Here is a 27468-nt window from a genome sequence, read left to right on the forward strand (position 1 = left end):
TCACGGCAACGCCAGATCATTAACCCACTGAGCAAGGGCAGGGACGGAACCCACAATCTCATGGTTCCTAGTTGTATTTGTTAACCACTGCGCCAGGACGGGAACTTCCTAGATGAAAACTTTTTAGGTGAACTTTTCAACAGTTTCCCCCCAATTCTTTTAGTAATCTGAAATTCTGTTAAGTTGAATTGAAAGATAGTCATTAAATAATCTAAATCACTTCCAAACAAAGTAAAGCAGTGACATTAATTACTGAACATGGGTTTACCTATCTTTTTTTGCTTGCTTCTTTTTAGAGAGGAATTAAAGACAACTGGTTCTATTAATAAACACAGTCTATGCCACACTGAGAAACTGTCTGTGAGAAAACACATTTCTAGAAATTACAAAAAGTATTTATGTACCTTCCACTCCTTAGAATGCTAATGTAAAAGTTCATAATTGCATACTTTGCTTACTTCCTAAATTTCACTAGAATTGAAGGTTTCTAAGAGTTAAAAATTCTCCTATAGGTAATTAAAACTAATAGAAATTATAAGGAAATGGAATTTTATGTGTAATCAGGACTGGCTAAGGTTGGAATAAATTTAAGTCAATGAGTTTTAATATCAAAAGTATGATGGTATAAAGTTAGAGTCTGTTTTTCTCCCAGCTAAAAGGGCCAAAGTTTTCTTGGACTAATGGTCTGCTTTTGATAATATGAGATTATAAAAGGGTTTTTTGTTTTGTTTTTTGCTTTCTGAATAATCTTCCAGGGGGACAAAAATCTCGTCTTATCAAAATAATCACTTGTGTTCCCTGTTGTCCTTATCAGGTCTTTGAATTCTTAAACCCAGTCCGTTCAACATTAAAAGAGCTAAGTTTCACTCAGAACTATGTAACCTTTTCTATTTGCCTTAAGTCTTTGTCACTTTGGCTAAATAGGTAAGTATTGTTTGTGTCACAGTGACCTATGGCCCTATCTGAACAAGCGTTTTTAAACCTTTTGATATTTTTTACAAACTTCCCAAAAACCAAATTCTAAATCAAATCTTTCTGACCTCAAACTTTACGATATTTTCCAGAGGGACCCCTCAAAAGATTTGGTTCTCTTTTTATATATATGTATATATAAAATAAGTCTTTAATTAGGCTTATTTAATATGTTAAATTACATGCGAAGCCTTGACAAATAAGAATACTAAGCCAGCCTGTTTTATGTTGTATTTATAAACTGCATGGAGTTCTAGGGAACTCTGTGTTAGTATAATGTTATCAGTCATAACCCTAGTTATTGTCTTGGAGTGCTAGGCGCCACCAAAATAACCAAATGTCTTTGTCAACTGCACTGTAATGAACTCTAATCAGATCTTTAGTTGCGAGCACCTTAAGTCTTTTGACATTTACAGTTACTGTTTTACTCTGATGCTTTTACTAAATTGTTCCCCCTACAAAAGTGCTTTTTTTCTTCAGAGACATTCATAGAAAGCACTCCAATATACAGGTTTCTGATAACTCTCAGATCATACCACCAACTGAATAAGAACTTACAGAAGTCCAAGGAAAGACTGGATTCACGAAACTGTAACAGGAGATGAAGATCAAGAACTGATTACATAGGGCTGCATAAAGTGATGAAGATGATTAGAACTTTTAATGAATTTTTGTTTAAAACATTTCTGGTTCTTTAACGTTTTGTTTTTCTAGATTTAAAAACATCCTCTTACCTCTTCTCTTAAAGCTATCAGTAATTTAGTAGGATACACTTTGGTGAACTAAGTGAAACATTTACTTTTTCTCCCTACTTGATTCCAGCAAAATTCAAAAACTCTTGAGTATTCTTTTCATGGCAATGAAGTTCATTACTTGCATAAATTCCCTAAGAATCTGTTCTCCCTGTAACAGAACACAATTAGAAATGCTATATCACCGAGGCTTTAAATAGAATATCATATTTCAGAGAAATGTGTATGGACTCAGCTTTAAAGAACTGCTCAGAAAAACTGGCCTGGTGCCTTGCTTTACTAGATTCCCGTCAGCCTTACTAGATTAAGTAAGGAAGTTTACATTTCCTGGCAGGCCCAGGAACCTTGAAAAGATAGGAATTCACCCAAACTGTAGGTATCCGCAGGTAAAATCTAGTGATGATTCTCAGATTGGCTTCCCAGCCGCAGAGGCTTTTAAGACTTTAATCAAAGATTCCTTATGACAAGTTCCAACAAAGCAGTCTTAAAAAAAGCTTATACAGTCAATCCCTATTTTTGCTGCACTTACTATGTAAACAATCAGGCCAAGTCTAATGCAAACAAATTTACTAAAAAAAGAAGTAGGGATAACCACAGGGAGAAAAACCATGTTTGCATCTCTGTCTACATTAGAGTCTAATCCTATTAATTGTCTTTGAGTTTTTGTTATATACCAATACACTGAACTTGATCCTAAATTCTTCTAGTTTCATTAAATATTTGGCTACAACTCTCTAAATTAATTTTCTAATTTTCTCCGACCCTTTTGATTTAAAATCACTAAAAACAAGCACCACCCTCAATCTCCTTAGAAGGGACTATAGCCATAACTAGGTCCTCTTCCCTGCCTAGAAAGGAGTCAAACTTCAGGGATTTGAGCCTTGGATATACGTCTTACAGATGAAGAAGGGTCCACCTCACGTCCAGTCCTATATCAACATTAGAGTCCTGCATAAAATTCCCAAGGAGGAAAAGCAGCTGACAATGAAACAGACAGCTTCTGCCCATGATGCCAGATCAAGACCTCATACATTAACAAAACATGAAACTCTTTATTCTTCTCTTTCCTCCTTTACTTTGTTTTGTTTTTTGGTTTTGTTTTGTTTTTTTCCTCCTTTACTTTGGAATTGGCCTGGAAGGATATCTCCATATCTCCCAGGCCAGTGCTAAGTAAGCAGAGTAACAATCTAAGACTGCTGAATTTGTCATCCAAGAATCTCATCTACCCATGACACCAGGGATCCCCTGGTCCTTCCTGTGACTGATTTTTCTTCTATTCCCAGTATCCCCGGAAACTATGATCAACATGCTCCCTTGGAAGTCTCTTACCAAGTTTAACTCTTGCGGCCCTAACATCCAATACCTTGATTTTACTTTTCTCCAATTGTAACTGTACTTACCCAATTAGATACAATTACCTACATAAATTGTAAGTCATCTGCACCCCCACATTCCCATGATTATCTAGATTACATCTGCCCCCACTCACTAACCCATCTTTGCAAGGTACTTAGAACGACTTCTTATTTCAGGCTAAAAGATTTTCTTCCTGTACGCACTGAAATTCAAACTGACACCTGGCTTGAACAGGTAAACACAGCAATCCCTATGAACGACCCATTAACAGCATCACTTCAATGGGAATAGTTTGTGCCCCAAAGGATTTCTTTGTTTGTAGTGGTTGTCATTCTCCTTGGGCCTATGAATTTCTAGATGGCTGGCATACAAGTGTGCAATGCCTCTTGCGTTATCTAACTGTATCCCTAACTTTCTAGAAATGAACTAGTCACCTCATTGGTCAGCTCCCCTGGATTTACATGAGAAGGTTAGAAAGGACCCACCAGGAGGTGTTCATGACTCAGAATTTGCTTTCTTTGGCAAGGCCATGCTTGTGGGTTTAGAAGTAAATGTAACTGAGAAGGTGATTTAAAAGTTCACCATGGAGTTCCCGTCATGGCCCAGTGGTTAGTGAATCCGACTAGGAACCAAGAGGTTGCGGGTTTGATCCCTGGCCTCGCTCAGTGGGTTAAGAATCCGGCATTGCTGTGAGCTGTGGTGTAGGTCACAGATGCGGTTCGGATCCTGAGTTGCTATGGCTCTGGTGTAGGCCGGCAGCTACAGCTCTGATTAGACCCCTAGCCTGGGAACCTCCATATGCCAAAGGTGTGGCCCTAAAAAGGACAAAAAAAAAAAAAAAAGAAAGTTCACCTTGAAGATATTGTAGAATCTGCTGCTAAAACAATAGTTGCCTGATAAAAATCTTTATACTCTCTGGCCAAAATTATTTCTCATAATAGAATAACCCTCAATTATCTTTCGGCTGAGCGGGGAGAGTTGAGTGCTGTAGCCAACACCACCTGCTGCACCTGGATTAACACTTCTGGGAAAGTCAAAACTCAGTTACATAAGATCACTGAATAAGCCACTTGGCTAAAAAGGCGATTCCTTCAGCAGGGTTGTTCTTTGACTTATCTGATTTTGATTTGTTTAGATCTTGGGGACTGGTGCTTCAAAATTCACTCCAAGTGCTGAAAATTATCCTGCTTGTTATAATAATAATAATCTCCCTGGTACATTATATTCTCTCAACAGCTTTAAATGCATGTTCACAGCCACTGACTACCAAACCAATTATCTTCCTAAGACTAAAACATCAGAAAAGAAATAAAGACAATGACCAACTTAGAGATTCTGAACCTGAAGCTGTGACCTGTGAATAAAGTCATGACCTACGGATACCACACGAAGGATCAACAAAAGCTGTGAGCAGTAGCTAGGCATGGCACTAATGCTTTAAATTTTATCACATCTCCAATTAAGCCCAAAGTTTGATCACAGGGGAGAACTGGAAAGGGAGGGAGGGAAAGAGAAAGGGAGGAAGGGACAGGCCCAACGGAGTCACTTGTGGTAAGTCCATGTCACCAAACCAAGACTTAATACCTAAGGGCAGTTTCAACCTCCCCTGAGACTGCAATCCTAACCCATCAGTCTAGAATTTCCTAGTCAGGACCAATGAGATCATCTGCCTAGCAAACCATTTTCTCCCCTGATGGAAAGTGACCTTGCTCCAAATAACCCTTCTTTTTATCTATGACTTCCTTTTCCCACCCCCTCTCCGCCTTTAACAACCTCTCCTTTTCTAGAGCTCCTCAGAGCTCCTTTCTACTTGCTAGATAGTGACAGGTTCCCAGGAGTATGGAGACAGACCCCCCACTCCCACCCCCCGAAGATGACTGTTGATCTTGGAGACCTGCTGCCGACATGGGTACCACCCAGCACAAAATGTACACACTTTCCCGGAATGTGGAGCATAGGTGAACCACCTACAAGGATTAACTGCCCTCTGTCACGGACTGACCACCTATCCCTCCCCTTGACCTTCCCCTCCTCCTTTGTTGTTGTTCCCGACACATTTCCACCATGAACCCCAGCCACAGCTTCTCGCCACAGAGCCTTTATTAGCTTAGCACTTCCTCACAGTCAGAGCTGGTGCCATCTTGAGCTCAGCCTGTTCCCCTCTAATGCCTCAGTAAATCTCTCTTGCTTTACCAACTAGGCCTTGCACGTTCCTCCCTTGGCCAACCTAACAAGATAGGATGCTGCCTGATTCATAAATCAATTAATAAAGCCAATCAGATTTTAAATTTATTCACTTGAATTTTTTAACACTGCTATCAGTAATAATTAATGAACACGAACATATCATTAGATATAGAGTGTTAAATGCCTAAAGAGACAGCCTTCTCTTAGATTCAACAATTTCTTTCTCCCTAACCTATTTTTGTTTTATATTTTTAAAGACCTATTATTCAATTCCTTCAAAACAACATTGCCTGGACAGTCTCTTTGTGAGAGTAAACTCTTCTAATAAGTAAATAAATAAACCAATCCCCTAAATGTTCCTTATGGTATGATAAGAACAATAATCCTCCAAGTGTTCCTTATTTTCTAATCAAATAGCTTCTAAAAGGTTAAGATAAAAAGACTAAAAGAAGATAGAGATATACTGAAGGAGCAAAAGTATTAAAACCAAGGAGCTAAAAATTTGTCATATGAGACGGAATAAAAATAAGACAGTGGAAAACTTGGAAATGCATCACCACATAAACTAAGAATTTTTTATCTGCTATACAGGTAAATATGGAAAAGTCCCCCAACCTACACAAAGCTTTTGCTCACTTCTTTCACTTGCTCTAAGAGACATCTTAAGAGAAACAGCAAATCTATGGAGAAGTATAAACTTCGACAACTGTTTTCCTTTGATGCCATGATATGAAATCACATTTTTTTTTCTTTGTAATGTATGTAAAATGATCAACAGAAAAATTGATAAGAAGTTAGTTCTCAATTCTGTAAGCTTCATAGACTCCTTTAATGCATCCTTACCTTAATAATTAAACCGGCTTAGTATATACTAAGAATTAGAACAGACTCCATCTCATCTTTCTTTGGACTGATTTAAGGTGAAGATATATTTATGGTTACATTTAAACAATTCAAAGAATGTGACAAGCAATACTCCCAGAGTATATCACATCTGAAGCCCATTTCAGGAGAACAAAGAAAATCCTCCCTGCAACTGGTTTTAAGTAAGCCACCAGGGTGAAAAGTTCTCTATACCACCTACTCCTGCCCCTCCTGCCCCCTTCAGAAGGAAAGATGTCCGAGAGTTACTGAGCATCTATGTATGTTCTAGACACACAGTCATCTCAGGTTTATAGTCATTTCAGTGTTACCAGAGAACACTACAAGCAGAAGACAATCAATAAAATTTTGCTAAACAAAGGAAGGGAAAAGTAAATGATTTTGCACCAACATTACATGCATGATCTGATAACAATAACTTTATGCCTAGAGACGATTAAGTTACCTCTTTCTATAACTTAGTGCCTTTCTCCAATAGTCATATAAAATGCATGTCAGAAAATGTGTATAATTAACGGAGTTCCTGTTGTGGCGCAGTGGTTAACGAATCCGACTAGGAACCATGAGGTTGTGGGTTCGGTCCCTGCCCTTGCTCAGTGGGTTAACGATCCGGCGTTGCCGTGAGCTGTGGTGTAGGCTGCAGACGCGGCTCGGATCCTACGCTGCTGTGGCTCTGGCGTAGGCCGGCTGCTACAGCTCCGATTGGACCCCTAGCCTGGGAACCTCCATATGCCGCGGGAGCGGCCTAAGAAATAGCAACAACAACAAAGACAAAAAAAAAAGAAAATGTGTATAATTATCATCTTTATCATCTGTGTTAGGTGAAATGCATAAAAAAGGAATACAGAATAGAAGAGGCATGGCTGGGCTAAAAAAAGAATCTACATTTCGTCCAATTTTATGAAAAACTGCCCTAACAGTATCAATGTGGAAAATATAGAACATATTCTAAGTAGTTATAAATCACTGTGTAAAATAATGAGTCTATAAACTCACTTTTTATTGTTTGACAATTAAAATTTTGGAAAATGTGCTGCTTAGCAGTTCGTAAAAGCATGGGATGTCTGCACAATGATCTGGTTAATTTTCCAACAAAACACACCTTGAGACCACTAACAGAAATACAGTATAAGCTACTGAGAAGAAGCAGATTTATATTTTTAATACTTCCCAAAAGAGAGGAAGCTGAAAGGCCAAGTAATTTATACAAGCCTAATGTTTAATTATTAAGATATAGCTTAACTTAAGCATGTCATATAAAAGCATGTAATTCAAGTAATAACAAAATAACGATTAACTCCTTGCACAAGTGTATTACAACCTCTAGCACTGAATCAGCAGGAGTTTTTCACTTAAGGTATTTTAGTTTTATTTGGTTTAGTTTTAAATATCCATAGATATCTACATTTCTTCTGATCAAATCAAGGTTGTTTTTTTTTTTTTCAATAATCACAGGGATTAAGCCAACCCTCTCATTTTAATGTTTCTGAACTGTGTTGCTAAAGATATAAAAATATGGTGATACTGATGACAGAGATCATCTAATAAAAAAAAAAAACCCTTTGAGAATCCTCCTCCATCCTCCCGCTTTTGCTACAGAGCAGCTGTGCCTCACGCAGATTCACATGAATGAAAATATTTAGACGAGAAACCACCCACTTAGTTTATTTTCCATATGACTTTCCTGTAATTATTTTGTAAACTGTTCACACAACAATACATAAAAACATCTGCAAAAACAGGTAATTAATGTGTCAAGCCAAACTAATGCATTTTTTATGGTGTCCATGCTTCGTCAACTGTAATTATAACTCTTTTTTAAGCAAATGATGATGTGTTTGTTGCAATCTGCAAGTGGTTATTTAGATGCTCTGTTTACTCTTCATACAATCTGAATATAAAACTCCACAGCTACTTTACCCCACATCATTGCTTTACCTCGCTTTTTGCAGAAACAGAAAAATGGTTCTCCTTTCCAGGCTATAATTTCCAATGAACATTTTTGTCATTACAACATGAAACTCTCAACATACAAGTCAACACCAAAATAGCCAGCAATTCAAGAAACGTATGCCAGCAAATGATTCATCCAGACTTTCTTCCTTCAGTTGTAACCACGTGGGAACACAGCACTTTATGCCAATCGGCTGTAGCACATTGAGCCTCTTGAGCAATCAGAGGTTTAGAAAGCGCATTACCTTTTTGAATGCACCAAACATCTACCTTTGACATGAGACTTACAAACGGAGAAACAAATCCTGCCCAAAGTATACTGTTTCATATTCAATGTATCCTGCTTGAGTTGCATGTGAAAAAGCATCTTAATTATCATTATTACTATTAATATACATGAACAATAGAGCATACCGATAAGCATCCTCAGACGGACATTCTTCTAGGCCCAAGATATGTGATCTCTAAAGTTCTAGTCCAGAGGTAACAAAATCTGAAATTAAGGGAGAAGCACAACCCTATAATATTTTCTAGGATCCTTTCTCTTTTTAAAAACGGCAATTTTTAAAACATGTATCATGATTACTGAAAGAAAAACTGTGCTAAGGAAACAAGGTTTTTCTGTTTAATGGTCAAATTTTTAGAGATAATGCAAGTTTATATAACTCTTTCATTTGGATATAAATATTTTCTAAACTGATTTACTCCATTCTTCCCCTGAATATCATTTACTGTGATATGCTACAGGCATCTAATCAGCTACTGGAATATAGGACAGAGGTGTGTTTCTATCCCTACTTTGTTCTCAAAAAGAACATAAGCATTAGGGTAAATCAAATGACAGTTTCCCAACTGCCAAGCTTGAGTTTTAGGTCAAACACTAATTCTGAAGAATTGGGGGTAGGGTCTAATCAAAACAGAACAGAGCCCTAGTCCCCTGGATGCTGGAACAGGAAGCACATGACCAAGACAAGGGAATGAGACAGAAGCTTATTTAAGAAAGCCAGGAATCAAACTCTGGGTCAAATCACCAAAGAATCTCAACACTGAGTTCCCACTACTCATATAGCTACAAATATAAACGTAATAATGCATAGAGTTAATGTTATTTCGAATAGCTGAATTCTACACACTGTCAATCTTTGGGGACAAATATGCTAATGTCTGGAGTACTGACAGTACTGACAGGAGTCATTTTAAACCTATTTGATGTTCTCAGAAGCTACCTTAATGCAGACTAACTATTTACTACACATACTTTAAGATTTCATTTATTGGAGTTCCCGTCATGGCCCAGCCAAAACAAACACAACTAGGAACCATGAGGTTGCAGGTTCGATGCCAGGCCTTGCTCAGTGGGTTAAGGATCCGGCGTTGCCATGAGCCGTGGTGTAGGTCGCAGATGCAGCTCAGATCTGGTGTTGCTGTGGCTGTGGTGTAGGCTGGCAGCTATAGCTCCGATTAGATCCCTAGCCTGGGAATTTCCATATGCCATGGGTGTGGCCCTAAAAAGCAAAAAAAAAAAGATTTCACTTACTTATTTTTCACCTCCTCCAGAAGGTCTTTCGTACAAGTCTTCTCCTTCCCCTGGATCAAGTGCCCATTTATATGCATCTGTAGAATCATTCTCTCCAAAACTATTTATAGAAAATTTTCTATGTAAAAGCCACTATGCTAGCAGATGCAATAATGAATGAGAAAACTCCTTGCATTCAGGGACATTACAACTAAACAAAGAGATAGTCAGTCATTCAATAAATAATTGCACAAATCATCATTTCATTGTTAATATGATGGGTACTTAAACAAAACAGCATGCAATGACAACAAGGTTCAAGAAATCTATTCTAGGAGTTCCCATCGTGGCGCAGTGGTTACCGAATCCGACTAGGAACCATGAGGTTGTAGGTTCGGTCCCTGCCCTTGCTCAGTGGGTTAACGATCCAGCGTTGCCATGAGCTGTGGTGTAGGTTGCAGACTCGGCTCGGATCCCGCGTTGCTGTGGCTCTGGCGTAGGCCAGTGGCTACAGCTCCGATTCAACCCCTAGCCTGGGAACCTCCATATGCCGCGGGAGCGTCCCAAGAAATAGCAAAAAGACAAAAAAAAGAAAGAAAAAGAAATCTATTCTAGTCTGAAGAGAGGTAAGAAAAGGCGTCCCTGAACTGCCATTGAAAATGACACCTGATGAGAGTTACCACTGTGGCTCAGCAGTAATTAATTCGACTAGTATCCATAAGGACGCAGGTTTGATCTGTGGCCTCGCTCAGTGGGTTAAGGATCCGCCGTTGCTATAAGCTATGGTATAGGTCGTACACATGGCTCAGATCTGGTGTTGCTGTGGCTGTGGAATAGGCCAGCAGGTGCAGCTCCGATTCAAACCCTAGTCTGGGAACCTCTTTATGCCATGGGTGCAGCCCTAAAAAGACAGGTTTAATGCAAGAAAGTGACATAATTAGACTCTATTTTTAAAAGATCACTCAAGTCACTGGTAGAGAAAGAATATGGATTCAAATCAGGCAAGAGCAGAGCAGAAAAAAAATTATAAAGTTGTTAAAAAAACAATGACAGAAGGCAGAACTTCCAGAATATCGGAGAGAGGAACTAGAGAAAAACTCTCCCCAGACAAAACTGGTTAAAATTATCAAAAACAACTCTGAAAACTGACTACAGACATAGAAAAAAGTGAGAAATATTTATATAACTGCAATAGAGAAACCAGGGTGTTTTAACATAGAGCTACTCCTACCCATCCCCTACTTCAATGTGACAGCAGACGAATCGAGGGTTAACAGTCTTCCTGCTGCTGGGGAGGGGCCTGTCTGATCCGGATATTCACTGAAAAAAGCTCCAAGCTACTGAAATAAACAGCAGGGACAACTGACAAGCTGAAAACTTAATAGGGAAATCTAAGAAACAAGACAGTACCTGAGTTCCCAGTGTGGGTCAGTGGTAACAAATCCAACTAGAACCTGTGAGGATGCGGATTCAATCCCTGGCCTTGCTCAGGGGGTTAAGGATCTGGCATTTTGCTGTGAGCTGAGGTATAGGTTGCTGACTCAGCTCAGATCTGGCATTGCTGTGGCTGTGGCGTAGGCCAACAGCTGCAGCTCCGATTTGACCCCTAGCCTGGGAAGTTCCATATGCTGCAGGCGCAGCCCTAAAACAACCAAAAAAAAAAAAAAAAAGTGTGCCTTGATATGCTCCCACATATTCATGGGGATCTTTAAAGCCACACGTGCACAAAAAAGACCACACAGGGTCACAACTATCTACTCACTCTTGATGAACAGAAGGCCTTGCAAAAACAAAATAAAAATCAGGGAAGACGAAAACCGCCTGAATTTTGAGTGCCCTACCCACACACAGACACAGACACTCTCGGCAAATGGCAGAAGCCTCACTGCTTGAGGCAGTTTAAGCATAATCTCTAAACAATCATTGGCTGACCAAAAACCACCCCCCCAAAAAAAACCAACAAGTAACTATAGAAAAATGGGGGGACAGAATCTAGAGTTACTAGAATATATATCTAAAATGTCGAGTTTTCAACAAAATATGAGACAGGCTAATAAACAGAAAAAGTATGACCCATAAACAGAAAAAAAAGAGCAGTCAGTAAAAACTGTCTGTGAAGAGATTCATATCTAAATCTCAGCAGACAAAACACTTCAAAAAATTAGTATAAATACGTTCAGAGAACTAAAACAAATGTTTAAAGAAACCACAAACACAATGAATCAACAAATACCGATTAACGGTAAAAACATAGAGATTTTTAAAAAAAGAACCAAACAAATTCTGGAGTTAAAAAGTACTCAAAAGGACCCTGAGCTGACAGAAAAATGAATCAGCAAATCTGAACATAAATGAATCAGCATTATCCAGTCTGAATAAAAATGCATAATAAAAAGGGGGGGCAGACACAGACAGCCAGAGAAACCTTCAAGGACACTAACATACAAATACTGCAGTTCAAAAAACAGAAAAGCAAGGAGGAAAAAGGAAGAAGACAAATATCTGAAGGAGTGATAGCTGAAAATTTCCCAAATTTGATAAACACTGATCAACAAACCTAAGAAGGTCATCAATAGAGTTCTCTGGTGGTCTAGTGGTTAAGATTTGGCACTTTCACTGGTGCAGCCTGGGTTCAATCCCTGGTCTAGCAACTGAGATCCCACATCATGTATGGTGTGGCCAAAAAATAAAAATAAAATAAGGTCATCAAATACCAAGGATACAACAAACATGAAGAAAAATAAACTCAGAGATACAAACCTAAATACATAATACCCAAACTGCCAAAAGCCAAAACAGAAAATCTTGAAAACAACAAAAGAAAAACATTACTCATGATATACTGGGGATCTCAATAAAGGTTAACAACAAAAGTGAAAACCAAAAGGCAGTGGATAGCATATTCAATGTGCTGAAAAGAAAAAAAAAAAAGCAACTGTCAACCAGGAATCCAATATCCAGGAAAACCAACTTTCAACAGTAAAGACAAAATAAATACTCCAGTATTAAAAAACAGAAGAATCGGAGTTCCCGTCGTGGCGCAGTGGTTAACGAATCCGACTAGGAACCATGAGGTTGCGGGTTCGGTCCCTGCCCTTGCTCAGTGGGTTAACGATCCGGCGTTGCCGTGAGCTGTGGTGTAGGTTGCAGACGCGGCTCGGATCCCGCGTTGCTGTGGTTCTGGCGTAGGCTGGTGGCTACAGCTCCGATTCAACCCCTGGCCTGGGAACCTCCATATGCCATGGGAGCGGCCTCTGAAAAGGCAAAAAGATAAAAAAAAAAAAAAAAAAAAAAAAGAAGAATTTGTTGCCAGTAGACCTGCCTTACAAGAAATACTGAAAAAAAGAAAAGGAAAGGAAATGAAATCAGGGAGTAACTTAAATCTAAAGAAAAAAATAAAGCAAGGAAATTAGGTAAATTTTGAAAAGTATAAAGGCATTTTTCCTCATTTCTTCTTCAAACTGGTTTAAAAGACAAGTAAATTTAATCGATAATTGTAAAATTGTACTGTAGGGCTCATAAAAATGTTAACATATATGACAATACCAGAAAAAATAGAAGGAAGGGAAAGAAGCTATACTGAAGCAAAGTTTCTCTGTATTACAGAATTAAGGTATGTTTACTCTGAAGTAGAATGTTTTAAGTTAAAATGCTTCTTACTGTAATCTTCAGAAAAACCACTATGGAAAACAAAAAAAGTCAAAATGAGATAGTCTAAGAAAAAAAGATGATAAAGCTACCCTAAGGATTTCCCATTGCGGCACAGTGGTTAACGAATCCGACTAGGAACCATGAGGTTGCGGGTTCGATCTCTGACCTTGCTCAGTGGGTTAAGGATCTGGCGTTGCCGTGAGCTGTGGTGCAGGTCGCAGATGCGGCTCGGATCCTGCGTTGCTGCAGCTCTGGCCTAGGCTGGTGGCTACAACTCCGATTCGACCCCTAGCCTGGGAACCTCCATATGCCACAGGAGCGGCCCTAGAAAAGGCAAAAAGACCCCCCTCCCAAAAAAAAAAAAAGCTACCCTAGAAAAATATCTACTTACCACAAAAGGCAATAAAACAAAAAAGAAATGAGACATACAGAAAACAAATAGTAAGACAGCAGGCATAAATCCAATGATATTATTAAATACATTAAATGTACATGGATTAAACATGCCAATCAAAAAGCAGAGGTTATAAGACAGGATTTTTTTTTTTAAGGCTCTAACTACATCCTACCTACAGGAGACACACTTTGATTCAAAGAAACAAATAGGTTGAAAGTAAAAGTATGGTTGGATGATTTACACTTATTTTATGCTGGTGTACAAAAAGAAAGGAACAAAGGAGAAAAACTTTCCTTGAAAATGACACATGCACCCATATGTTTACTGCAGCACTATTCACAATAGCCAAGACATGGAAACAACCTAAATGTTCACTGACAGATGAATGGATTAAGAAGATGTGGTATATATACACACAATGAAATACTCCTGAGCCATAAAAAGGAACAAAATAATGCCATTTGCAGTGACATGGATGGAACTAGAGATTCTCATACTAAGTGAAGTAAGTCACAAACAGAAAAACAAATACCATATGATATCACTTTATCACTTATATGTGGAATCTAATATATGGCACAAATGAAACTTCCCGCAGAAAAGAAACTCACGGACTTGGAGAAGAGACTTGTGGTTGCCGAGGGGGAGGGGGAGGGAGTGAGATTGACTGGTAATCTGGGGTTAATAGATGCAAACTATTGCATGTGGAATGGATAAGCAACAAGATCCTGCTGTAGAGCACTCGGAACTATATCGAGTCACTTGTGATGGAACATGATGGAGGAAAATGTGAGAAAAAGAATATATACATATGTATATATACATATATGTTTGTGTGTGACTGAGTCACTTTGCTGTACAGTAGAAAACTGACAGAACACTATAAACCAAGGATAGTAGAAAAAATAAAAATCATTAAGAAATAGAAAGTAAAAGCATGGAAAAATATATCTCATACAAAAAAGCAATCATAAGAGAGGTGGACAGCTATACTAATATTCAACAAAATAGATTTTAAGAAAAAAATTTTACTAAAGTCAAAAATAGATTGTAATGTTAAAAAGTTAAATATGAAGATATAATAATGACCAAAAAAAAAAAAAAAAATCAGGCATCTAGTAACAAGAGTCCTAACAGATGAAGCAAAAACTGACAGAAATAAAGAGAGAAACAGAAAATTCAACATTTTCAGCCCTAAAAGGCAAAAAAAAAAATTACCTTCTTGTTCACATTATTTATGACAGGAAATCTGATGTCACACTTATCTTTTTCTTCTATTCATGTGGGTTTTTTTTTCCTGCCCCTGCTTTTAACTTTAAGATTTTCTCTTTATCAATGGTTTTGAGCATTTTGATTATAATGTGCATTGGTATAGTTTTCATGCTTTTTTTTTTTTTTTTTTTTTGGATTTTTGTATTTTCTAAGGCTGCACCCGCAGCATGTGGAGGTTCCCAGGCTAGGGGTCTAATAGGAGCTGTACCCACCAGCCTACACCACAGCCACAGCAACTCAGGATCTGAGCCATGTCTGCGACCTACACCGCAGCTCAGGGCAATGCCAGATCCTTAACCCACTGAGAGAGGCCAGGGATCGAACCTGCATCCTCATGGATCAGATTTGTTTCTGCTAAGCCACGATGGAAACTCCCAAGAAGATAATTGATTAACATCCTTAACATATGGGGAAAAAAAAAATCCCTGTCAACTGAGAATTCTATATCCAGTGAAAACACATTTCAAAGATGAATGGTGATTTTTCTGTCTTGCTGTTTTTGCAGTTATTGAGTTAGGGATCAAACAAGGTCAGGGATCAAACCCACAACCTCAAGGCTGCTAGCCTGATTCGTTAACCACTGAGCCACAACAGGAACTCCGATATTCATGCATCTTGTGTTTGGGATTTGTTGGGTTTCTTAGAACTGTAGAATGTTTCAATCGAATTTGGAACGCTTTCAAGCATTACTACTGAGTTTTGTTCTAGGATAGTAATGTTTCTTAGACGCAGTTTGACTTGGGGGGAAGGGATGTCTTGCGTCTAAGATTTGTCAGGGTGGGCCGAGAGCTAATATTCTTCCACACCACTGGAGCAAGACTCTTCTGAGTAGTCTACTCAGTTCCCCATGATTTGAGGTTTTCAAGACTACCTTTTAGGAACAGACACTAGTCCCAGCCCTGTGTGAGTGCCCAGATCCTTTCAGGGAATCTTTCCATGCCTCTGGATAGTTTCCCCACATCCATGCACTAATCAGTACCCTGCTGAATATTCCGAGGAATACTCTGCAAATCAAGTAACTTTCTCTTTAGATAAAACACTAGATACCCGGCAATGATCTCACAAGTTCCAAATGCAAACTCCAGCTCTGGCCTTTGTGAATGCTCAGCTCCATCTCTTCAACTCAAGGGCTTTTCCATGATCCATCTGGCCTCCCTCTTCCTGAACTACAGCCTGGAAACTCAAGGCAGTAAACTGGGCCATCCTAAGATTCATCTCATTTGTTTCCTCTATCTCAGAAAACACTGTCCTTCATCACCTAATGTCTAGGGACTTGAAAACCGTTGTGACATATGCTCTGGTTTTTTAGCTGCTTCATGAAGGAGAGATAGCCCCTGTTACTCATGCTGAGCAGTTGTGGAATTTCTAGTTTTAATATAGCTATTGGAAATTTTTTATTTAGATATGCACTTACATTGCATTTCTTTCATACAGTGTTAACTGCAGATAGTCACCAAAACTGTGTAAAGCTGAAATCACCTAGGAAAGCAGGGTAAGGGGCCTAAGATGGTTGACAACCAAGAATCAATAAACTTCAACGTTTAAAGGTCTAATGGGAAAGAAGGAACTGGCAAAGTAGATTTAGAAAAGTCAGCCTAAGAAAGAAAATGAAGGAAAGTGTGGTGTCATTGGAAAAGTGAAGAGATTTAGGAAAGCAGAGGCTGTAATGAAATACGACCACTGCAGATCATATACATGTGCGTTCATAAAGGAACATTAAGGTAAGCAACATTATCGAGGGCCCAGTTCAGATGAGTAACAATGAATTCATTTCGGTTAGCAACCTCTACAAACCAGAAATTCAGGAAATTCATGGATACTCCAGAACAAGTGGATAAATTAATCCATGGCTGGGGATTTGACAGTTAAGAGTAACGTAAAGTCAAAAAACAGGGAAGATTAAGGTATCTGCCAAAAGACTTTTTGAAATGATGGATCATGAAAACTAAATAGAGAAATAGAAAACTGAGTGATACTAGAGAGAAAAAGTAGATAGGTTAGTTATTAAGAGGCATTAATAAAAGTAATTTGAAGACTAGGAACGTACAAATTAATGGCACTTTTTTAACTGACTGCCATTCTCTCAACTTTTCTTCTCATTTTTTATGTCTTCTAATCTTGTTACTTGGATAAAGATGGGCCTTTCATTAACAGTGCAAGTCAAAGCATTGTTCCCCCGTCCAGGTACCAAACCAATCAACTACAACAAAAAACCCAATTTGAGGTTCTTTGTTTCTAATCTCTGCTTTCATACGTCCTGGGTAATCAAAGTTTTTGTTCTTTATTGTCCTATAGTGTGTTTTTCCTTTGTAGGGAAAGGGGCTTTCACTGATCTGGGCCTATTCAAGATAACTGTTTTATAGCAATATTTTACTTTATTTGTGAACTTTTTGCCCACAGCCAATAAAGCAGGTATGGCTTCATTAATCAGAGAATATTTTAATGATATTGCATTTAGTTCAAAAATCAATTTAACCTTAACTACCTACGACTATTCTACAATGACTGATTAACTAGCAAAAATAAGGCAAAGACTACTAAAACATAAGAAAATATCCTACAAACATAAATAAGACAGCCAACCTTCAAATAGTTGTTTGAATGTATCAAGCATCCCCATTTCAACGCTCTGTATTAAAATGATTAAGCAGGCAGGATGGTTTAGCCATAAAGAAAGCTTCAATAAATTTTTAAAAAATTAAAATCATTCAAAGTTCACTGGACACCGTGGAATTAAGGTAGAAATCAGTAACAAAAAGATAAGCAGAGAAACTTCAATTGTTGGTATATTAATTATACTTACAATATACTTAGAAGTATATTACTTAGAAATAATTCAAAAGTGCAGTGCAACTGTATCCTGACCAAAGAACCTATGAATAGGTTGGCTACAACAACTTTACAAATGTGATTAAGGTTGGGAATCTTGAGCTAGGGCAATTATCCTCGATTATTAGAGTAGGCCCAACCAAATCATGCAGGTTCTTAAAATCGGTAACCTTGGAGTTCCCGTCGTGGCGCAGTGGTTAACGAATCCGACTAGGAACCATGAGGTCGCGGGTTCGATCCCTGCCCTTGCTCAGTGGGTTAACAATCCGGCGTTGCCGTGAGCTGTGGTGTAGGTTGCAGACGCGGCTCGGATCCTGCATTGCTGTGGCTCTGGTGTAGGCCGGTGGCTACAGCTCCGATTGGACCCCTAGCCTGGGAACCTCCATATGCTGCGGGAGTGGCCCAAGAAATAGCAAAAAAAAAAAAAAAAGACCAAAAAAAAAAAAAATCGGTAACCTTTCTTTCCTTATTGAGGATCAGAGTAAGATGTAATTACGGAAAATGGTCAGAGAGATACAACATTGTTGGCTTTCAAGATGGAAGAAGCCATGCAGGTGACCTCTAGAAGCTGGAAAAGGCAAGGAAACCCCTTCTCCCCTAAAGTCTTTGGAAAGAAAACAGTCCAGCCCATATTTTGATTTTAGTCCAATAAGGCTCATGTCAGATATAATAAATTTGTGTTGTAAATTTGTGGTAATTCTGCTTGACATAATCCAATACTCTTTCATGATAAAACCATCGAGAAAACTAGAAATAGAAGGGAACTTCTTCGACATTATAAAAGACATCTGTGAAAAACCAATAACTCAGATCACATACAACGGTAAAAGACTAAAGGCTTTCCCCCTAAGATCTGGAACAAGGCAATGACGCCACTTTCTTAAAACTACTGAACATGATACCGGAAGTTGTGGCCAAAGCATTAGGCCAGAAAAAGAAATTAAAGGCATCCAAATTGAAAAAGAATAAGTAAAGCTATATCTGTTCACAGATAAAATAATCCCATATAGAAATCCCAAAGAATTCATAAAAACTTTCTAAAGCTAATAAATGAATTCAGCAAATTGACAGGTACAAGATAAATACACAACTATCAGCTGTTTTAAAGCACCAGAAACTGGAGTTCCCATCGTGGCTCAGTGGTTAGTGAATCTGATTAGGAACCATGAGGTCACGGGTTCAATCCCTGGTCTTGCTCAGTAGGTTAAGGATCTGGTGTTGCCGTGAGCTGTGGTGTAGGTTGCAGACATGGCTCGGATCTGGCATTGCTATGGCTCTGGTGTAGGTGGGCAGCTACAGCTCTGATTAGACCCCTAGTCTGGGAACCTCCATATGCCGCAGGTGCAGCGCTAGAAAGGGCAAAAACGAAAAAAAAAAAAAAAAAAAGCACCAGAAATGAACAATCTTCAAAGAAAATAATGAAACAATTCCATCGACAACATTTTCAAAAGAATGAATACCTAAGAACACATTTGACAAGGAGGAAAAAGACTCATACACTGAAAACTATACATATTTCTGAAAGAAATTAAAGATCTAAATAAATTATAAAACATTTATGTCCATAGACTGAAAAACCTTAATACTGTTAAGATGGCAATACTCCTCAAAAATACAGATTTAATGCAATCCTTATTGAAATTCCAAAAGCATTTTTGGAGAAATAGAAAGACTGATTTCTAAAATAATAAATAAATTTTGAAAATAAATTATCAGGAGTTTCTGCTGTGGGTTAAGAATATGATTGCAGCAGTTCAGGTCACCGTGGAGGCTCATGTTCAATCCCCCGGCCCAGTGCACTGGGTTAAAGGATCTGGTGTTGCCACAGCTACAACATAGGTCATAGGTTAATCCCTAGCCCAGAACTTCCATATGCCACAGGCCCAGTCATAAAAAAATAAAAAAAAAAAACATATGTCAATTATACCTCAATTTTTTAGAAGGTGATCTTCAAATTCATATAGATTTTTAAGAAGACCCCAATGGTAAAAACAACACTGAAAAAGAAAAACCATGCTCAAAGGGGATTATAAATCAAAAGAGCTAGGAGCCAATGCATTAGAAGGCTAGAAGATCACACCACCAACCACCCACTGAAAATATAACTTTTGTTCTTTTTAGTCTTATAACATATAATACTTTGCCCTATACTGGTCAATTCCTTAAAGAAAAAGTGGGCTGGACAATATTTTCAAAATATCTTCAGAGTAAGCGAACACTATAAACAAGTCAAATAACTTTTATTCTTAAAACTGCATGCTTTTATTTCTGAAATTCAACAAGAACCATGCGACTTGCTTCCTTTCATCAAACATAGACTTACTACTACCTTTCTCATATACCCACCTCTTTTTTTTTTTTTTTTTTCCTTTTTCAGGCGCCCTGTGGCATACATAGCTCCCAGGCCAGGGATAAGATCTGAGCCACTGTAGTAACCTAAGCCGCAACTGTAGCAACACCAGATCCTTAACCCACTGTGCGGGACTGAGGATCAAACCTGCATCCCAGCACTCCCAAGACACCACTGATCCTACTGCGCCACATAGGAGCTCCATGATCATCTCTTTCGAAGCAAACAAGTTTATCCTTTGAGCTTCCAAAGATAGTTTGCATCTCTCAGGGAAGTAGTAACATCATGAGGAGTCTCAAAAGTCAAAAATACCAACAAGTTTGACAAAGAAAAAATAGATAACAACACCCAGGAACTCTTCTCATTTTAAGATTCATAATGTATGCAGGAGATTTAAATAGAAACAGAAAAGGGGTCGGGGGGAAGAAAGGAGAGGGGAAGCGGTCTCATTTTGAAGGGCCATTGTTCAACTTTATTTTATACTTTTACAAAAACAAATATTTTATACTCACTATCACAATACCTGATATACAAGTAATAAAAGCTCGTTGAATGGTCAACTGAATGGACAGACGGTTGAATGAGCAAAGAAGTAAGTGGGTAGAAGGAAAAAGAAGAAATACTCAAAGTTTAAAAATATTTGGGAGTTCCCATTGTAGTTCAACGGGTTAAGAACTCAACATAGTGTCTGTGAGGATGTGGGCTCAATCCCTGGCCCCAATCAGTGGGTTAAGGATACAGCGTTGCCATAAGCTGTGATGTAGGTCGCAGATGTGGCTCAGATTCCGAGTTGCTGTGACTGTGATATAAGCCTGCAACTGCAGCTCCAATTCGACTCCTAGCCTGGGAACTTCCATATGGGACAGGTGTGGCAGCAAAAAAAAAAAAAAAAAAAAGTTTAAATTTTAAAAATTAAAAATTAAAAAAAATTGATACTGGAAAGGACTCGTATCTCCATTTTTTTTTTTTTTTTGTCTTTTTGTTGTTGTTGTTGTTGCTATTTCTTGGGCCGCTCCCGCGGCATATGGAGGTTCCCAGGCTAGGGGTCTAATCGGAGCTGTAGCCACCGGCCTATGCCAGAGCCACAGCAACGCGGGATCCGAGCCGAGTCTGCAACCTGCACCACAGCTCACGGCAACGCCGGATCGTTAACCCACTGATAAAGGGCAGGGACCGAACCCGCAACCTCATGGTTCCCAGTCGGATTCGTCAACCACTGCGCCACGACGGGAACTCCCGTATCTCCATTTTTAAAAGCTAATCTACTTAGGGGGGGTATGTGTGAGAAGTAGTGTGGCATAATAGAGGGCAAGACGAACTCTGGAAGACTTAGATTTAAATCCTAGCTGAAACTTTTACTGGTTTGTGTAGCTAGGCAAATTGCTCACTTTATGTCTTTGTTTTCTCCACCTGTAAAATGGGGATTCCAATACCCACCTTACCAACACAATAAACCAGCAATGCTGGCACCTAGAACAAACTGAACGAAACCAGTTCTCAAATCAACTCTGTAATTCACAATGTAGCCCACAGATGGGTATTACTAACAATGCTCGCCATCTGGTAGCTTCCTGTTTTAAATAATTATTCTTGCTAACTAGGTGCCAAGCTTTTAGAATCATTATATTAAATGTTTGCACCCTCTAAATTTTGGTGTCCTTAGACAAAGCCCAGTATGACCAGCCACAGTTCAGTTTATAGGTTTGTTTCTGAGGATTAAAAATGACATTAAGAAAAACACCTTATATGGTAACAGGCATGTAATAAATAATAAATTACTGTTAAACATTTCATTAATACTTTTATGTCATCCATTTGCCTCTCTATCACAATTATTCCAATAAGCCCACACTAAGAACACAGATTAATCATATCAGTCATTTGCAGAAATAGACAAACAAGACAGAAACGAAAGGTTATATACTGGAGCATTCTCTTCAAATATTCAAACTGATTCTTTCAATCTTGACTTTTGACTTTCTCTTTTAAATCCAAAAAGAATCTGAGGACTTGGAAGAGTAGAGAGTACCTTAATTTCAAAAGCCATTACTAGACTGAGGAAATAAGTAAAGTGTTGGATTCAAAAGAAGAATTCAGAGTTAACCACTATCTTTCTGCTGGATGGGCAAATAGAACTGCTGCTATTGTGTTTTGCATCTAGTCTCAGCTGTGCAAACACCAGTTAAGTAAGAAAAACATCAAGCCATCTTTATCAGATCTACAAACAACCTAGCTAAATTCCTCTAGGATGAACAGTTTAGTTAGGATGAATAGTATTTAGAATAAAAAAAATCTGCCAACTCATAAGAACCTCTGTACAAAGCACTCCTACTTAGTTCTGAAAGATTATTTCTCTGGATTATCAGATATCCAGAAATAATTATTTTATTATTAAGCATGCCAATCCTATCCAAGGTCTCAGGTAACAATTCTTAAGCAAGAGTTAAATTACAATGACTACACATAAAACTAGTTATGGTGATGGCTCAATAACAGTTTCACTAAGGAAAGATCTCTTCTGCTCATAAAAGTCAAGTCAGCTTGCAAGCTGGAGCTCCCAATATCCCCACAAATTAAAGAATACAGTTTGCTATACTCAACATCACATACAACGGTGATAAGTGAAAGCTCTTCCTCTAGGATCAGGAACAAGACAAAGATGCCTACTTGTGCCACTTTATTTTAATAGAATATTGGAAGTCCTACTCAGAGCAATTAGACAAGAAAAAGAAATAAAAGGCATCCAGATAAAAAAGAAATAAAATTGTCTCTTTTTTGCAGATGACATTACATTAGACACAGAAAACCATAAAAACTGTTCAATAAATGAACCCAGTAAAAGCAAAGGATATAAAATCGATATACCAAAACCAGTGTGTTTCTACACACTAACAACACATTGTTAAAGAAATTAAGAAAACAATTCCTTTATAACTGCATAAAAAAGAAAAAAATACTGAGTAATAAATTTAACCAGGGAAATGAAAGATCAGTACACTAAAAACTCAATTAATGAAAGAAACTGAAGAAGAGAAAAACAAATGGTAAGATACTCCATGCTCGTGGACTGGGAGAATTAATATTGTTAAAATGTTCATACAACCCAAAGTGATCCAGTGATTCCAAAGCAATACCTATTTGGAGTTCCCACTGTGGCTCAGCAGTAATGAACCCAACAATAATCCATGAGGATGTGAGTTCAATCCCTAGCCTGACTCAGTGGGTTAAGGATCCTGTGTTGCCGAGAGCCATGTGTAGGTCACAGATGCAGCTTAGATCCTGCTTTGCTGTGGCTGTGGCATAGGCAGGCAGCTGCAGCTCCAATTCAACCCCTAGCCAGGGAAACTTCCACATACCACAGGTGTGGCCCTTACAAAAAAAAAAAAAAAAAAAAAAAAGGATTCCCTATCAAAATTCCAATGGCATTTTTCACAGAAGTAGAAAAAACAATTCTAAAATTTGTATGGAACCTTGAAAGACGCCAAATAGGCAAAGTAATCTTGAAAAAGAAGAAAAAAGTTGGAGGCATCACATTTCCTAATTTCATCTTATATTACAAAGCTATAGTAATCAAAACAGTATGGTATTGGCATAAAAAAGATGCAATAATCAATGGAACAGAATAGAGAGCCCAGAAATAAACCCATGCACATGTGGTTAACTAATTTTCCACAAAGGAACCATGAATATTCAATAGGAAAAGGATAGGCTCAATAAACGGTGCTGGGAAAACTAGGCAGCCACTTGCAAAGGAGTAAAACAGGCCACTATCTTACACTACACACAAAAATCAACTTGAAATGGCTTACAGATTTGACTGCAAGTCCTGAGACCACAAAAAGCCTAGAAGAAAACACAGAGGCTCCTTGACATCAGCCTGGGTAATAATATTTTTTGGATTTGAAACCAAAAGCAAAGGAACAAAAGCAAAAATAAACAAGGTGGACTACGTCAAACTAAAAACCTTCTTCTGCACAGCAAAGTAAACCACCAACAAAATGAAAAAGCAACCTATCAAATGGGAGAACTATATGCAAATTATAACTGATAAAAGGGTAATATCCAAAATATATACAAAACTTTCACAACTCAACAGGGGAAAAAAATCAATCAGATTAAAAAATGGGCAGAGAAAGTGAACAGACATTTCCCCAAAGAAGACACACAAATGTTTAAAAGGTACATGAAAAGGTATTTAACATCAGCCATCATAAATGGAAACCCAAATCAAAACCACAATGAGATATCAGCTCACATCTGTCACAATGGCTATCATCAAAAAGACAACAAATAATAAATGTGAGCAAGGATATGGAGAAAAGGGAACAGCTGTGCACTGCTGGCGGAAATGTAAATTGGTGCCGTCACTATGGAAAACAGTATGGAGGTTCCTCAAAAAATTAAAAAAAGAACTACCATACGATTGAGCAATTCCACTTCGAGGCATACATCCAAAAGAAACAAAATTACTATCTCAAAGAGATATCTGCACCTTCTTGTTCATTACAGCATTATTTTTAATAGCCAAGACATGAAACAACCTACGTGTCTATTGACAGATGAATGGATAAGAAAATGTGAGGTATATATATAATGGAATATTATTCCACCATTAAAAAAATTCTTTAGGGCACTATGCTAAGTGAAATAAGTCAGAGAAAGACAAATACTGTACGATCTCACTTACAGGTGAAATCTAAAAAGAACCAAACTCACAGAAACAGCAAACAGATTGGTGGTCACCAGATGCAAGGGGTGAGGGTGGTCAAAAAATACAAACTTCCATTTATAAGATTAATAAATTCAGGGGATATAACATAAACGTGGTAACTATAATTAATAATACTGTATTGCATCTCTGAAAGTTACTAAGAAAATAGATCTTAAGAGTTCTCGGAGGGAGTTCCCATCATAGCTCAGCAGAAACGAATCCAACTAGTATCTACAAGGATACAGGTTCAATCCCTGGCCTTGTTCGGTGGGTTAAGGATCTGGTGTTGCCATGAGCTGTGGTGTACGTTGCAGATGTGGCTCGGATCCTATGTTGCTGTGGTGTAGGCCAGCAGCTGCAGCTCCCATTCGAGCCCTAGCCTGGGAACTTCCATATGCCATGGGTGTGGCGGAAGAAAGGAAGGAAGGAAGAAAGGAAGGAGAAAGTTGGGGAAAAATGTTATCAACAGAAAAAAAAAAATTATAACTATGTGAGGTGATAGTTGTTAACCTACTGCAGTAAATCAAATCATCATACTGTGCCCCTTTAATACAATGCCATATGTCAATTATAACTCAATAAAACTGGGGAAAACCTTTTTTAAGAATGATGTCCACGTGTGGTAACTGGTATACTTGAAACGGAATCCACAGACCAGAAGGACTTACACGACATTTAACAAAGAGTTAAATGTGTAACTATGGAACTGAAACAGGGGTTATTTTACATTTTGGTTAAAAATAAGAATGTTATGATTCCCACAACTTATGTGAAAAAAGCTTATTATTAATAAGCAACAGATGGTTAAAGCAATTAATCAATTATAAATTTTTAGATTTGATGGCATATTAATCACAAAAACCAATTCAGGCAGAAATGGATTGTGTGGTTTCAGAGGAACAATCCTAAGTTAAATAGGAAAAATATATTTAAATGATAACATTCTTTTTTTTTTTTTTTTGGTCTTTTTAGGGCCACACCCATGGCATATGGAAGTTTCCAGGCTAGGGATCAAATCAGAGCTACAGCTGCCCACCTACACCACAGCCACAGTCACAGTAACATGGGATCCAAGCCACATCTGCTACCTACACCACAGCTCACGGCAATGCCAGATCCTTAACCCACTGAGCGAGGGCAGGGCTAGAACCTGCGTCCTCGTGTATATCAATTGGGTCCCTTACCACTGAGCCATGACAGGAATTCTAAATGATAACATTCTTTAAGACAGAGGTCTAGTAAATCTGTTATCAAGTTTCAATGGAGAAATAATTTACCACCATAAACCCAGTTACTAACTAAATGTTAGATTTTGTTACTTGCTGATAAGCATCCGTAATTCTTATTTTGAAGCAAAGATTTTTATTTTTCTGGTGCCATCAAGTGGTAACATTATGAAGTGTTCTATGGTTAAATGCAAATAACTTTTAGAAAAGTATCACACTGACGTCTTTTATATATGCCAATTTTGTGTTTTAGCACAAAATTATATAGATAGGAAAGGGGAAAATATCAGAGCCAACTGTATACAACTCATCCCCATTTTAAACTTCCAACCCAAAATAAGAACTAAGACAAAGGAAAAAAATGAGTAGACCATTAAAACCAGAATGCTCCACTAGCATACCAAAAAACCCCCAAAGACTATGAAGGTAACTTGAAAAACAAAAACTTATATCAAAATGATGTATCAGTCAAACTACAAGAAGTGCTTCCTCCTGAAGCTCCATTAATGTGGCAGTAAAAAAAAATTTTTTTTAAATTAAGGCAAAACCCTGTAAGAACAAAAAAGACTGAGAGCAAGGGGAAGCAACAAAATTTTAGAAGCTAAAAAAGTATATGGATGAGTAGTTATTGACTTGGGCAACTCAAGGAAGCTGTCTGACTTACATAGCACTATAAATCTCGCCAAAATTTCACCAACTGGTACTACTAGGTTTCTGTGGAAGTGAATATGAAGGCTAAAAAGATGAGAATTCATCAAAATCCTGGTTACAAAGTAGTAAGGACACCACTACACACACTCTCCCTTCTACTCCATACAGCAGTCAGCTTCAATCTGTTCCCATAATGAAAAGGCAAATGATAAAAATTGATGCTTATTTAAATAAATAAATAATTTTTAAAACCTGAGTCCTACTTACAGACACTCAGCTCCATGTGTCCCATATCACCCCCACAAATTAGCTGAAAATTTAGCGCAACTAACAAAGAAAGAAGCAGGCAAATCCAAGAACCCTTTACACTTCTTTTTGCTTTTTAGGGCCATACCCGAGGCATATAGAGGTTCCCACGTTAGGGACTGAATCAGAGCTACAGACACTGGCCACAGCCACAGCCACAGCAATGTGGGATCTGAGCTGCATCTGCCACCACAGCTCACGGCCACACAGGATCCCCAGCCTACTGGGCGAAGCCAAGGATCAAACCCACATCCTCATGGTTCCTAGTCGGGTTTATTTCCACTGCGCCATGACGGGAACTCCCTACACGCTTAGTTTAAAAGTGCATTTCACCTCATCTCTTCAGGCCATTTGAGAGTAAATACACTAATGAATTTCTGCGAATCTCCTGAAAGAGGTGAAGACTGGCCAACACTGCCCATGTCAGAAAAACCATTATTCATACAAGAAACTTAGA

General features: G+C 38.2%; 1 protein-coding gene and 1 long non-coding RNA gene across 32 annotated transcripts in view; both read right to left on the reverse strand.

Annotated features, from left to right (window-relative positions):
* Nucleotides 1–27468, reverse strand: part of RPS6KC1 (ribosomal protein S6 kinase C1) — a 375187-nt gene that overhangs the window by 265082 nt on the left and 82637 nt on the right. The window lies entirely within an intron of this gene.
* On the reverse strand, nt 15051–20355 carry LOC146400203 (uncharacterized). The gene is made up of 3 exons (XR_014816556.1): nt 18224–20355; nt 15343–17937; nt 15051–15239 (listed from the first exon to the last, which is right to left on the reverse strand). It is a non-coding gene; the product is annotated as an uncharacterized LOC146400203 (long non-coding RNA).

The sequence above is a fragment of the Sus scrofa genome, chromosome 9, assembly GCF_054392235.1.
Source record: "Sus scrofa isolate SSC_HxYL_T2T_F1_AM1 chromosome 9, Sscrofa_HxYL_maternal_Yorkshire_Landrace_v2.0, whole genome shotgun sequence".
Classification (NCBI taxonomy): Eukaryota; Metazoa; Chordata; class Mammalia; order Artiodactyla; family Suidae; genus Sus; species Sus scrofa.